At 42.5% G+C, this 13,755-nt stretch overlaps 1 protein-coding gene across 2 annotated transcripts in view; it reads right to left on the bottom strand.

Moving 5' to 3' along the window:
- Nucleotides 1–13,755, bottom strand: part of PRKAG2 (protein kinase AMP-activated non-catalytic subunit gamma 2) — a 208,616-nt gene that overhangs the window by 183,556 nt on the left and 11,305 nt on the right. The window contains exon 1 of one of the 2 annotated variants that reach the window (XM_040053830.2): nt 2,043–2,061. The exons of the other annotated variant lie outside the window; for it this stretch is intronic. The gene's annotated coding sequence lies outside the window, so the exon portion shown is untranslated. Of the gene's footprint in view, nt 1–2,042; nt 2,062–13,755 lie in introns of those variants that run through there. 2 annotated transcript variants of the gene reach the window in all.

Genomic DNA, 13,755 nt, shown 5'->3' with positions numbered 1-13,755 from the left:
ACAAATCAAGTGCAAAATTGCCAAAACCTTGCGTCATATCTAGCAAACACAGACACATATTTCAAGTGCAGAAAGAACATTTCAAACCCTTGAAACACAACCAATCTGGTTAAAACCCACATTCTCCAAGCAGAGATGTTCTGGTTCGTGACCTCTGAACTTTGCACAGAGGAGTACCCCAGCCTTGTGCAAAGTTATCTCCACTGGAGAGGACTTCCCTCAAAGTCTCATTTGACTATTCCCACCTTTCCTAAGACTTACCAGACTCATTCACTGACTTGTTTATCAGGCATTGTCACAAAATACTCTCACTATGCTGTTACAGCAGTCTGAACAAAACCAAATGTTGAAACTTCCTTCCATCCCATTTTGGCCACCAAGGGACCATCGTTTGCTCTCTACAATTTCCTCTCCACTAATTAAAGAGTGCATCTCATCTGCACTGCACCACTCACCATGCAAACCCAATCAAGCAGTTGTCACACTCGTGAATTGAACTCTGTGAAGTGTCACAGCACCAATAAAACCAGATATTACACTGTCCTTTCAAAATTAGATGAAGCTTCTTCCTTAGAGTTGTTTTTGGGGTTTGGTGGTGGTGGATTTTTTGTTTGTTTGTTTGTTTGTTGCTTGTTTGTTTGTTTTTCTTAAACCTAAGAGGAGGGAGTTGGAAAGCCCAGTTCTTTATGAGTACCAGTCCCTCGGATTCTTGTTCAAGTTTGCAGCCTATCTATAATTTTTGATTAATATCTACTTGACCACTTTGACTTACTTTTGAGTTCTGCATATCATACTGGGCCTAGTTTTACTAACCTGGCAGCGATACCCGTAAGTTAAATTTTGTATTTTTTTAGCATTAACAGGGATACCTTTTGAGACTCTGTTTCTGTTTTTCAAAAACCAACAAAAACAGTGCCACACAGAAAAATGGCTACTTTCATACACTTGTGAGCAGTGACTACGGTTTGCTGCTGAATTATTGCATAGATTGGAAAACACAGCTCCGAGAAAAGATCTGTAATTGTTTAGTGGTTGGGCTGCTGGCAGAATTCCCTGCCTGGGGCTGTTTTTATAAATAGGCCTGAGGACAAACAAACAAGCTACTAATAACAAGTCGACTATTATGTTTTGAAGCAGCCCTGCTTTGTGTTGTCCAGCACACGAGAAGCTCTGATGACAAATATAGCAAAATCCATGGCAAAAAGTAAAGATAGATCATGTCCATGTCAAAATTTCAGTCCACTAAAATATACTTAATCTGGGGGAAATACCAAAATACACAAGGCTGTGTATGGCTGTGCTGTGCCAGATCTCCATTTCCAGTATTACTAGGTATCGTTAGGAAATGAAGGAAAATGGCTCCATACAGACATCACCTCCTCCAGAAATCCTGGTGAATTACTCAAGTCAGCTGGTCTTGCTTTTTCCACCAGTTCTATTCACCATGTCCCACTCAGAACAACATCAATGAGCTGGACATTTTTCAGAGCATCCTGTTTGACTCTGAAAGAGTCCTCAGGTTTATCAGAAACACAAAGGTATCTCATCAGAGCCTTTACTGGAAGCTTCTCATTCCACGGATAATCTGGTGGCTGCTTTACCAAGAGCAAAGGTCAGATTTTCTACCACCTCTACTTCAGGGTGTTCATCTAATCTCATCACACTGCAAATTTTTTTTCTTCCTTTTAATGTCTTCTGAAGGCAATTTAGGATTCCCAGCTAAATACACAAACCTATTTACTGGTTCTTCATTACATTCCCTTGAGAAAGACATTCTGTCTTCGATATCATTCTCTGCTATTTCATATACTTCTTTCTGTTCCAGGAAATAACTACATCAGTAGAAGATATTTTTTACCTTTGGTGTTGGAAGCTTATTTGTTACCCATCAATGGAATCCAGGGGAGTTTATATGGGAACAACCCATCCTGATGCAGTAAATCTTCCAAACAGTGCAGCTAAAGTAAAATAGCTTGGAGGAAGGTGAGGAAAATTAGGGCCCTTACCTTTTACATTTCCCTCCTGCTGTTTATGGGTCTTACCTCTGTTATGTGGAGGATGATCTTCACCAGCCTCCGTTGGCCCTGGCTTCCTTGACGTAGACATCACAACTTTCCTGACTGCTGCCCATCTTCTCTGCTAAGCTTCCTCTCAGAGTGGCTTACTTTGCTTTTCCACAACTGTTTTGGTTTTCCTTTCTTTTGTCTTCAGTATCCTCCTTGGAGAGCGCCCTTTGTCCCCACCACCCTCCTCAAAGACTTAGCAGCTCTCTTATCTCTTTATGTCATTCAGCATTAGCAGCTTAGCCTTCCAAAACAAATCCCCTTTTTTTCCACTGATAAGAAGAGCCACTTACGCTCTTCCTTCCCCTCTGTTTTCTTCTCTCTCTGGAGGGAAGATCTCCCCAGTTCTAACACCACTCCATGTGGTGACGCAGGCAAGAACACGAAGTCCAGTGGACCATGTGTAATTGCTACCGAGGTGAGCGCTTTCCCCATAATACCCAGAAACAACGGAGTCAGCACGGATTAAGGAAACAACGAAGCGCTCAGCATTTATGGCAACACACTGACGCATTTCAGGGTGCGTGCTGCAGCCCCGGGGGAAGCAGCAGTAACATCACCAGCGCAGATGAAACGACTCTAGGTAGTGCTAAAAACAAAACCAAGCCAAAGCAATGCACTTTCCCAGAAGAAAATACTTTTTTTTCCCAGAAGAAGAGTTCTATCTCTGTGGTAGAACATTGGTTCTAATAGAAGCAGAGCAGAAAGAGGAGCTGGTAGGAATAACAGGCAGGAGCAGCAGCTGGTTTATCTCCAGAATCACAAGCCACACAGACACAGTTCCCTTGGCACAGCAAATGCCCTCCCTGACAGTGCCCTCGTAAATCAGCTTCACTGCCATGAGATGAATTTGTACTTGGTTGGATTTTGTATGGTCCAGAGTCTGCAATACAAAACTGTCACAGCTTTCATGAAAGCTTAACTTCTCGCACCTCCAGAGGATGGTGGTGGGGTGAGCAGACACCAACATCCTCTCCAGGGAATCTGGGCAGGTGAGCCAAAGGAAATGCCCAGGCCAGGGGCTGGGCAGGACCTGCTCTCTGGATAAATGGACTACTACAGGGCTGCTCATCCAGCAATTTTGCCACAAGCAATTTTGCCACAAGCAATTTTGCCAGAAGAAAAAAACCCCAACTCTACTAAAGCTTAAGCATTACCAAATCAATTATCTAAACATTCCACTATGTAAGTTTACATACATGCAAACAGCTTTGTTCTTGAAACCCTGCTGTTTCTCAGCAGGTATTTAAGAGGACAAGAAAACCTTCAGAGCACCTACTTACACAAGAGGGGACGAAAACAACATTCCTTTTCAGCTTTAACAAAACCAGTTGTTTCTGCAAGTTTCTGCTGCCCTGCTGTACCACAGCTGTTCCAGCCCCACCGTCAGCTTTAGCCAATTGTAAGTCATCAGTTTTCAGCACACAATGCAGCTGAAGGCCAATTCTGCTGGTAGCACTGTTGGAAATGAATCATTATTTGCCCAGATCTTGTATTAACCTTTTATTTCCCTTGAATATCACCGCTGAAAAAGGACAGCTCACACACTTCAAAGAGACCTGAGAAAAGAGATAGCAAAAATAAAATTAAAAAAATAAGGAGATAGGTCAGAGAAACAGGGAATAAGAAAGGTTTATAAAATGTAGCATCAAAAAAAAGGAAACAAAACTTCAATTTTTTTTCCAAGCATTATCAGCACCTCAAACCAGCTGAAGAAGGCCCTGAAAAAGAATCTCAGCAACTTCTGCTTTACATGAGCTCAGTTCCTTTGAAGAAGTATGCACCCCATCAACAATAAAAGTGTGGAATGCAGGTTACCCTGAATAGAGGGAGAGAGTGTAAGCAGGTTTAGCTCCGAAGGTCACATTGTTTTAGTCAAACCACCCAACATCTACCCCATCCACTTGCTCTAAACACTCTGCTGTACATTCAAAGCTCTAGGCAGCTGAAGGATGACAGATGTAGCAGTCCTAACTAAACATGTTAAATACTGTAAACCTGTTAAATACTGTCTTAACAACTTGGTCAGATAATTATTTTGCCTCTCTGCATGTTTTCGTTCACAGTTCTGCAATAAGAGATCTACAGGCTATAAAACCTGTTGCTACACAAATACTTAGAACAACTTCTGTCTTAGTGGGCTGTAATTGAACAAAAATGACAGATGTTCCCTTATGGCATAAATTTCTTCAAGCTAGATTTTAGCTAAAATTAAGATTAAAAATGAAACTTTAGGAAAATATATTATTTGTCAATTAAAAATATATATAATATTGAAACACAAAGATCTCTCACTATGACTGTGAAATCTGGTAGGGTCCCCCGGTCTGTCTTGTGCTATCTCTGTGAGACTCTGCCCAACTTTGGCAGAGCAATGAACCAGACAGCTGTGGGAGACATCTCAATTTCTTACTAAATTGTGCCAAGATTTAGTTTTCATCCAGAAAACCCTTGTTACCCCCTCTACATCCTCTCGCTGTTTTTCTTTTCCACTCAAGTGCCAGCTAACATTGCTGAGAGAAAGGGAAAGTCTCTTGTGCTCTCTTGCTGGTATTCCAGGCAGCTTGGAGAACAACAAGGAATTTCAAGTCCCCAGTGCAAAGAGAAGCAATAATCTTTCCCTGAAACAAATTCCAGAAACCTGGGTAAACAACAACAGTGTGTTTAAGCTAAGCCAGGCATCTTGGTGATGACACCAAGATACTGGGCTCACTCCCTAGGAGAAACATGAGGATCTCTCATGAAAACGACTGGATGATTTGAACAAGTGGAGGAACAGAAATCAGGTTAATTTAATCAGTTTAATTTAATTTAATTATTTTAGTTTAGTCCTTAATCCCTCAATTATGTCTTCAAGCACTATAATTTTGTCTAAAACTTGAGCACTCAACAGCTGGATAGAGACAAACTGAAGTGCACCTGTCTCAAAAGGTTAACTGGGAGCTGTCGTGGTAATGTTGCTATGGATAAAGCACAGTTCAAAACAGGCAGCAGGAAGCCTCCAGAACAGATAAAAAGCTTTAATCCCATATTGATATATATAAGCAGTGTGAAAGCTCATCTGGAATAAAGTGTGCAGTCCTGGTCATCTGCTCAGGGAAGGTTAATTCAGCTGGCAACAGGTGCAGCACCAGGCTGTTTTGATGAGGAGAGGAACAGAGAGTCTCTCTCGTGGGACGTGACTAAAGGAGCTTGGCTCGCTGGGTTCCGCAGCTGACAGCTGATAGTGTGTGTGATCCTTCTCCACCGTTACACAAGGTGCATAAACATCAGCAGGGGAGACGAGATAAAGGGCATTTTGTGGGTGCAATTAGAAAATGGAAAACTGTTGTGCATAAATTGAGACTGGAAGTTAGGAAGGGAAAAAAGAGTGACGTTCTCAAGGAAAGCTCTAATGAGAGCAAGAAACATCATCACTTTGCAAACTGATGAAGTTTATTGCAGGGAAGGTATGCTGGCACTGCCTAAATGATTTTCCTACAGGAGGCGGGAAATAAATGGCAAGTTAAAGAAGGCTCCTTCTTGCTTTATGCATCCCTTAGAGCAAGAAGGGAAATAAATAATAATTATTTCTAGCATTTCTTTTCTAGACTCAAGAAATCCTGATCCTCCTGTTGAGACCCAACAACTGACTGATCTCCAGAAGAAAAGCAGCTCTGATGCCTAATGACTGAAAGATGAGGAAGGACTACAGACTCAGGAAAACAGTCATTCCAGGTATAACGTGAGGGTTAACATAAAAAATAGACGATGATTCAGAAAGGTTAATTCTGAACTGTTCTCCAGATCTAGAAAGAGTCTGGTCCACAACCTGTGGCTACATGTCAGAATGTGACCTTTTTCACGTTCAGAGTGTGATAACCATCTTTTTGGCTACACCTGCATCAGAACATACCAGATGTGTCACAAGAAATCCTTGCTCCCTGATGCCACGGTTCTGGTCCTTCTCAAAAGCCTCAGATCAGATGTGCCCCAAGGATTATATGCAAAAAATATACATGGAAATATGGGTGTGTGCAAGCACACCCCCATACACATATACATAACATGGGATACTGCCCATAAAAATGTACCATCTGCTTATTTAAGAGTTTCAAATGCCCCACGTTTTGATGAAGAGCTGTATAATAACTCCAAAAGGGGATCAAAGGGATCCTACCTATGTAAACTAACCAACAAGCAGAAATTATCTTTGTAACCTACTGAACAGCCCGGGAAAACAAACAGACAAGCAAACACCATTTCAATGAATCTGAAAGAAATTTCTTTCTAACAGAATTGAAAGAGAAGCCCAGAAAGAGGAAGGAAGAGCTTTAAAAGTGAAATTACAAGTAAACAGGGACAGAGAAAGAAAATAAAAAAAAGCAACTTCCTGAAAATGGATGCGACAGGCCACCTAGAAATACACAGCAGTGGTATTTCCAGCATTTGACCAGCCACCACCACAGTCCCAACTTTCACCTGTCTCAGCCACCTGGCCTATTTATTTTACCACAATTAGAAAAATCAGCCCCTCATTGGGGGAGTTCTGAACCGATGTGTCACCGTCCTGGCAGGTTCAAACCACAGTTCCCACGGTGAGGGCATCCTTCCAGCACAGGCTCTTCCTCAGCTCTCCCCAGGGCTTAGGGAACAGAACAGCTCTCCAGAGGCTTCAGCTGCTGGAACTTTGGGACTCTGGTGACCTGCCTTTTCAAACAGTGGGAGTAACTTCCGCTGCTGCCCCAGCAGTGCTTTTAGGAGCCCAGAGCATGCCAAAACACTGCTTGCCCTCACATATAACTCGAGTAACAAGAGCGCAGCTGTACTCAGGTTAAGGCAGGGCGATGCTTTCCCACCCCTTATTTAACACTGGCTTATTTCCAGCAGCCCTAACAACAGTGAATGGCAGGGAAGGGATGTTCTGTGGGGAGCCATAGGCTCACAGTCCTCTCTGATTTTGCTTCAAGTGAGTCGGATTGGCTTCGTCCACAACGAAGGCAGTCAAGGTACTGACACAGGAGTCTGGCAACAGACCTCATCACAGGTAAACTCCTGAGCCAAAGGGAGCCACGTTATAGGTGATTTTATACAGGGAAAGCTCCACACTGAGCCAGTGCAGAACCAGGAGTAGGGTGGGCCAAGACATCTGCAGGGCTGAATTACCTGCAATGGTCTGGCTTTAAGCATGATGGTTTTTTAGCCTACATATAAGACTAGGGAGCCATTGAGCGCTAAATTCTAGCATGCTATAGTCTTGGGCCGATTACTTCTTAAATTTTTGCTTTCCAAGCTTCACATCAGAAATAATGATACTTCCAGGGCAACATTAAATCAACCATCTCTCCTAAACATTTAGAAATTTGCAGAAGGAAGGACATGGATGGGGCAGTGCATTAGGTTTATTGTTGGCTCTTCCCCAGCCTTTCGAGGAGAGTTTTAAAAGAAATGCTTGGATCAAATACCCGTTCAATAAAAACCTGGATATCCTCCAAGAGTCCACTTATTTGGCGGGAGCAAATAAAGCAGGTCTCCTGGTGTTTAAGGTGTAGGTGAAACCTTGAGTGCACAGGAGGTTGATATTAGAAGGCACACTTGTCTGATAAGAGCTGCAAGAGGATATCCATATGGACAACAAGATGAGACCGGGGAAAATCGGGATCTTGCATGTATCCAAAAACTGACAGTTCAGTGACTGGTGATACTTTACATTCCTGATCCAGATTAATTAGGGCACTGATGTTACTGGGTTCCCCAGGAACCAAACCAGGGCCAGTGCAGGCAGGCAAAGTGCTACAGAGGAAATTGTGTTTACGTGAAATGAACAAAACCATGTTTTCCTCCAGACATAGATAAGTAAACTTCTTGCGTTCATTCAGGATCTCACAACAGCTTCCTTCAGAAAATGAATTTTTACTCTAAACTCTGTTCCCCACTTGGCATTGTTTGGCAAAGTCCTCCCTATCATGTAGTCCAGATGAAGTAACTTCCTTGAATTCCAGCATAAATGTTCCTAGCACTGCTGAACACCAGCAAAGCACTTAGTGATCGCTGCCACAGATATCTAAGATAGCCATCTATCTGTCAGTCATGTATGACAAAACATAACTCCTAAAGCACTTCAGGGTTTTTCATATGCAAAAGTTTGTATCAGCTCCAGAGTCTACTCCATACTCTGTTCCCTGGCAAGTAATGAACCACCCAAAGGTCAGTGGAGTGAGAGCTTGGTTTGGGCTACACACTCGCTTGAAGATGAAGAACAAAGCCATCAAGGTGTCAGGGTCAAGACTGCCATGTTTCACACTTCAGGGATATCCTCTTCCTCCTCAGCCCTGACATGTGGAAGGAGCAGCACAGCTGGATCCAAGATAAAGCAAGCCTCTGGTTAGCAGGTTCCACTGTTGCTCTGACTGAACTTGGCTTTAACCACCAAATCAGCTGTGTATTTTTGGGCTGGTGAGGAAATGAGATGTTCATGACCTGATTCAGAAACTAAAGCTTTGGACAAAGTTTTAGATGAATCTGTTAATGAATTACCAGCAATAGCTGAGCTTATGTTTGACTGAATTTCTACGGTCAGCTTAATGAATACATGTACTTAGAAAAGACTTTGCTGAGATAAACATTTGTGCTCACTCTGCTTTGAAGTTACACATAAAATACAGAAATATGTGGCACCAGTCACAGTTGCTTTACATGTAATCTCCCAACAGTAAAAAAGAGCAAGAAAATTTTAAGGCTTTAGCCAGAACATATAATTAAATTTCCTTCCCAAAGCTGTAAACTTCCTGTGAAGCCCAACCAATGTGCCAGACCAAGAACTCCAAGTCCAGCCATCAGAGGAAAGTCCTGTCCCTCCACCAAAGTCACAGATCTTTTTCTGAGCAGTTCTGTAAAGTGACACAGCATTAGACTCACAGACAGCTGTGCTGAAAGGCCTGAGAAACAGAATATCCTAGAAAGGAAAATAGGAAATTGTAAGGCCTATTTTTAATTAATTACCAGATGGAAACAAACCTTTCTTGGAACTTCTGGAAGCTTCTCGGAAAAGTCAACCTTTTCAAACTGGCTTTGTGTACAAATTAGGACAGATAAAAGAAGGGGTTTTTTCTATTAATGAAATCATGATAAATTCTGAGACAATGCTTAGAAAAGAAAACAACATTAACTAAATCACCATGATCACTCCACCAACAAAAACATCTAGGCAAGTACATGTACTACACATAAAGCCCCCTCATATACAATACAAACATGGATAAAACAGCTTGAATTCTCAGCTTGAGCACAAAGGCGTACTTTATTTAAATGACTGTTATAAATCCTTAAAAAGTACAGGACTTAGCTTGATAATTGTCTCTTCATCTCATACAGTTACCAAACCCCTACATAAACAAAATACGGTCTGTCAGATTTCTGTTTGGCCTTTTTGCATTCTGTCTCTACAATGGGGATGTGAAAGAGAAAGGCTGAACATATTTATTCTGGTCTGGGCATCTGCCCAAAAGTAAAAGAGATTATTTTAGGTTTCCTGGCTCACAGAGAGTTCAGCCTCTTACCTGCCTCCCCATTTTAGACCACAGCTACAGAATTAGAGCTGTAACACAATCAGAATAGCAGAGAGGGTGCATCATAGCATTAGCCATAAATTTTACCACTGCACCCTGGTTTCACTCCCCCATCTCCATCACAGCTCTCTGATATCAGACACTTTGCACTATCCTCTCACATGTGGTGAGACTTGTGGTAAGCAGAGCTGTAACATTTTTGTGCAAGGAGAGAAAGCTCTCAGCAGAACAACTAGAAGAAACCTGGTTGTTTGTCAAATGGACTTATTGCAAAATCAAAACCAAAAATACTGATATTTTGGTATCCATTCATGAGATATTTCTGGTACACCATATTTTGCTCATTTATACTTTATACACTCAACAAGCTTTAGGTGGCTCCTTCTCTCATCCCTCTAAGCTGCACAGAGCCATAGCAAAATCCTAATATTCCATCCCATGAAGAGAGTCTCCAGCTCAAACCCCACTGTCCATAGCAGCCCTAGTGACAGGGAAAATGTTCCTGCTAAGGCAAGTAACACCAGAATGGCACTCAGCATATCAAGTGGGGAGCAGCTCAGAAAGCTGGAAATCTTCCTCCAGCAGGTTCAGCTGCTCCATGCTCTGCACTGAATTGGTTACCTAAACCATATAAAATCACTTTTAAATCCCCTAAAATGCTAATTGTGGGTATCCTCCAAAAAACAGCAGGAACCTCGTGGCACACATTAGCGTTAAGTACTCCACCTGTGAGCAAAGTCACCAAAATTCTAAAAAACAAGATATTCACCCCTAAAGTTTGCCCACATCTCAGGAATGTAAACAAATCTAAAAATCCTTCCCATAAAGACTCAATACATAATTCTGTGAGCCTGATTTCTTCATATTTTGTGGTAGGTTTCAGAAACACTAGAGATAGCAGCTAGTGCTTTTGGCTCAGGGAATACTGCTCAGGGAATATCCACAGAATCACAGAACAGGTCAGGTTGGAAGGTAGTGCAGAGGGACATCTGGTCTAACACCCCTGCTCAAGCAGGGTCATCCTAGAGCACATGGCACAGGATTGTGTCCAGATGGTCCTGGAATATCTCCAGTAAGGGAGACTCCACACCCTCTCTGGAAAATCTGTCCCAGTGTGTTGTCACCTGCACAATAAAGAAGTCTAAATAAAGAATATTACTTGTGTGGAGGTTACAGTGGCTTTTGGAAATCACAGCATTACAAAAATAGGAGGACATAATAAAGAGAAACCTGATGTGAAAAGTGGAAGACTGGGAAGAAGGCAGAGAAACTGATCTTCTGGCAACGTGCTCAGAATCAGCCTTAGTCAGCAAAGATGCTCAAGAGACTACTGTGAAATGAAGTTCCCAGCCCGGTGCCAGGAAGTCAGACTTCCACACTACAATGATAAGTATTTTCAATGGTAATTGCTGGGAGGCCAATCCTGACTGACAAAATAGAAGTGCCACAACGGACTGTTGTGATGAATTTCATAGGATGAACTCAATTTTCACTCGGACGCCCCACCAGTCCTTACAGCTGTCCTTGTGATAACTTGCACAGCACTGAATTTACATATTTTTAACTAAAAAGGGATCAATCTAACTGCTTGCATGCTATCTTTCTGCATTGTCACTTTTCTGCAATGCTATCAGCAATCATATTTCTACTGTTAAATAGTTTTCCATTTCCCTCTTTCCATTTAAAGCACACTTTGGCATAATCAGAGTTCTTTTCAATCAGTCCTGGTAAGAAAGTATCTCTCTCTTGGAGAAAAAGCAATTGCATTGGCATGATCAAGTTACTAATGACAGATCCATTATATAATCAGCAAATTGGTGTTTCTACTGGCTATTCCCTTTCCTCTTGCCTCCATTATAGCTCTCAGCTCAGTCTGACATTTGCAATTCATTTAGTAAATGGACAAAGTAAGCATTTGGATTTTTACCAGTTGTGTTGCATTGTGCTGATTACTACTTGCAGCTGTTGCATCTCACTGCAGAAATATCTGCTTTTCAGTATAGGTAGGATGATCCTTCAGGCACAGGTGAACATGCAAGTGCCCTGTGCATCACTTGTGTTTTCTGCTTCCTTGATGTAAAAAAACCTTTCCTTCTTCAGGGGATGAGGAAGCCCAGCATGGGCTGGTAGCTTACTTGTGTACAAACATTTCCACTGTGTAGTGAAACACAAATCTACTAACTTTACTTTATGAATATCACTGAACTTACTAACTTCATTTTCAGTGGCTCATAACTCCATATAGCTTTCATTCTATGGAGTAAATGGGCCATTTTCAGGCTCATCCTACCAAAAGATCATCTCTTCATCACTGTCTTTACCTCTTGTGTTTCTGAGTTTAAGGAAATTACATTACAGATATTTCTGCACAACAGTTCTCAAGAGGAAATTCTATTTTGTCACTATAAAGAATCCCCCCCCCCCATCCAAACATGTAATTTCATTTCACTTATTTTGTACAGTTGATCTGGAAATCACTCCACCCTGCTTTGGATTAGAGTACACAGTATGGAAGAGAGTTACTTAGATATTTAACTCTACTTCACCAGGATATAATTTGAAATGCCACTGCCATGTTACATTAATAATTAAGTAATTCAAGTTTTCCATTTCCAATATTTAGGCAATATCAAATAACCAGAACCAAAAAGTAACAGATCATTTCAAGCTAGCTCAGCAGAAAAATGCAACTACCTATTACAATTTAAGGTTGCTGAAGTTCACAACCCTAAGTAGCCAAAGAAGTCTCTAGAGATAAATAAATAAAAAAAGAAACCTACTAAAATTAACTGGCAGGGGCAGACTAAAGCAGAGGATTCCTGTCGTGGGAGTTCTCCGGCGTTACATTTACATTCCCAGTAAGCAAGTCCAGGCATATTTGTTTTTACACATTTGTTTCCACACCAAGACACATTTCCATTCCCCCCTCCCTTCTTCTGCTTTTGTGTTCCATCATCCACACCAACAATTAGTGGAAGTGACTGGCTGTGCCTGTTCACATTGTTCCCAGACTTTTCTCTCCCCCAGTGAGCTCTGAAGACCATGCATTATTTGACATGACATGACTTGAAGGCCTTCTACAGCAATGGATGCACGCAGGGAAGCAGACAGAGGCAAGGAAGAAGTTAGTCCTGGTCACATCTGGGACAGTAGGACGCAAGTCACTATGTGTTAAACCCTTAGCACAACAGCCCAGGTGATAGAACTTTAAATTACTTAAGTCTTGTAAACAAAAACCCACCAGAAATCAAAACAGCCTAAAGGTCAAGCTGGTTGCTCTGTTTGTTTTGTGACAGGAAAACACAGGATATGCATAGCATGGGGTTTTCCCCTGAAATACTTAAACATCTCTTTTATTTTCCATCCCAGCTCCTATCTCGTTGCACCATGAGCAATTTGCCAGCTTGCCTATACGCACTGAATGTATTGAGTTTAGAGCAAACAGCTGTACACAGGGCAGCTTCCCTCCACACACCGGGGCTCTGCTCATCACAGAATCACAAAATGTGCTGAGTTGGGAGGGAACCACAAGGATCATCAAGTCCAACCCCTGGCCCTCTACAGAACATCCCCAAGAGTCAAACCATGTGATCAAGGGCGTTGTCCAGACAATTCTTGAACTCTGCCAAGTTTGTTGCTGTGACCACTGCCCTGGGGAGCCTGTTCCCGTGCACAGCAACCCTCTGGGTGAAGAAGGTTTCTCTAATGTCCAACCTAAACCTCCGCTGCTGCATCTTCAGGCCATTCCCTCAGATCCTGTCACTGCTCACCAGAAAGAAGAGATCAGTGCCTGTCCCTCCTCCTCCCCTCACAAGGAAGTTGTAGCTGCAGTGAGCTCTCCCCTCAGTCTCCTCCAGGCTGAACAGACCAAGTGCCCTCACACCTCCTCACACCGCTTCTTCTCAAAGCCCCTTCATCATCTTTGTTGCCCTCCTTTGGATGGTCTTGAATGTTTTAATGCCTTTCTTGTCACGTGGCTCCCAAAACTACCACCAGGACTCGAGGTGAGGCCACCCCAGGCCAGAGCAGAGCAGGACAATCCCCTCCTTGCCCAGCTGCCAATGCTGGGCCTGATGCCCCCCATGACTCCAGGGCACTGCTGACTGACGGTCAGCTTGGACCCCCAGGCCCCTTTCTGTGGCATT

The sequence above is a fragment of the Hirundo rustica genome, chromosome 1 (assembly GCF_015227805.2).
Source record: "Hirundo rustica isolate bHirRus1 chromosome 1, bHirRus1.pri.v3, whole genome shotgun sequence".
In the NCBI taxonomy this organism is placed as follows: domain Eukaryota; kingdom Metazoa; phylum Chordata; class Aves; order Passeriformes; family Hirundinidae; genus Hirundo; species Hirundo rustica.
This window is presented reverse-complemented; position numbering and strand designations above follow the sequence as displayed.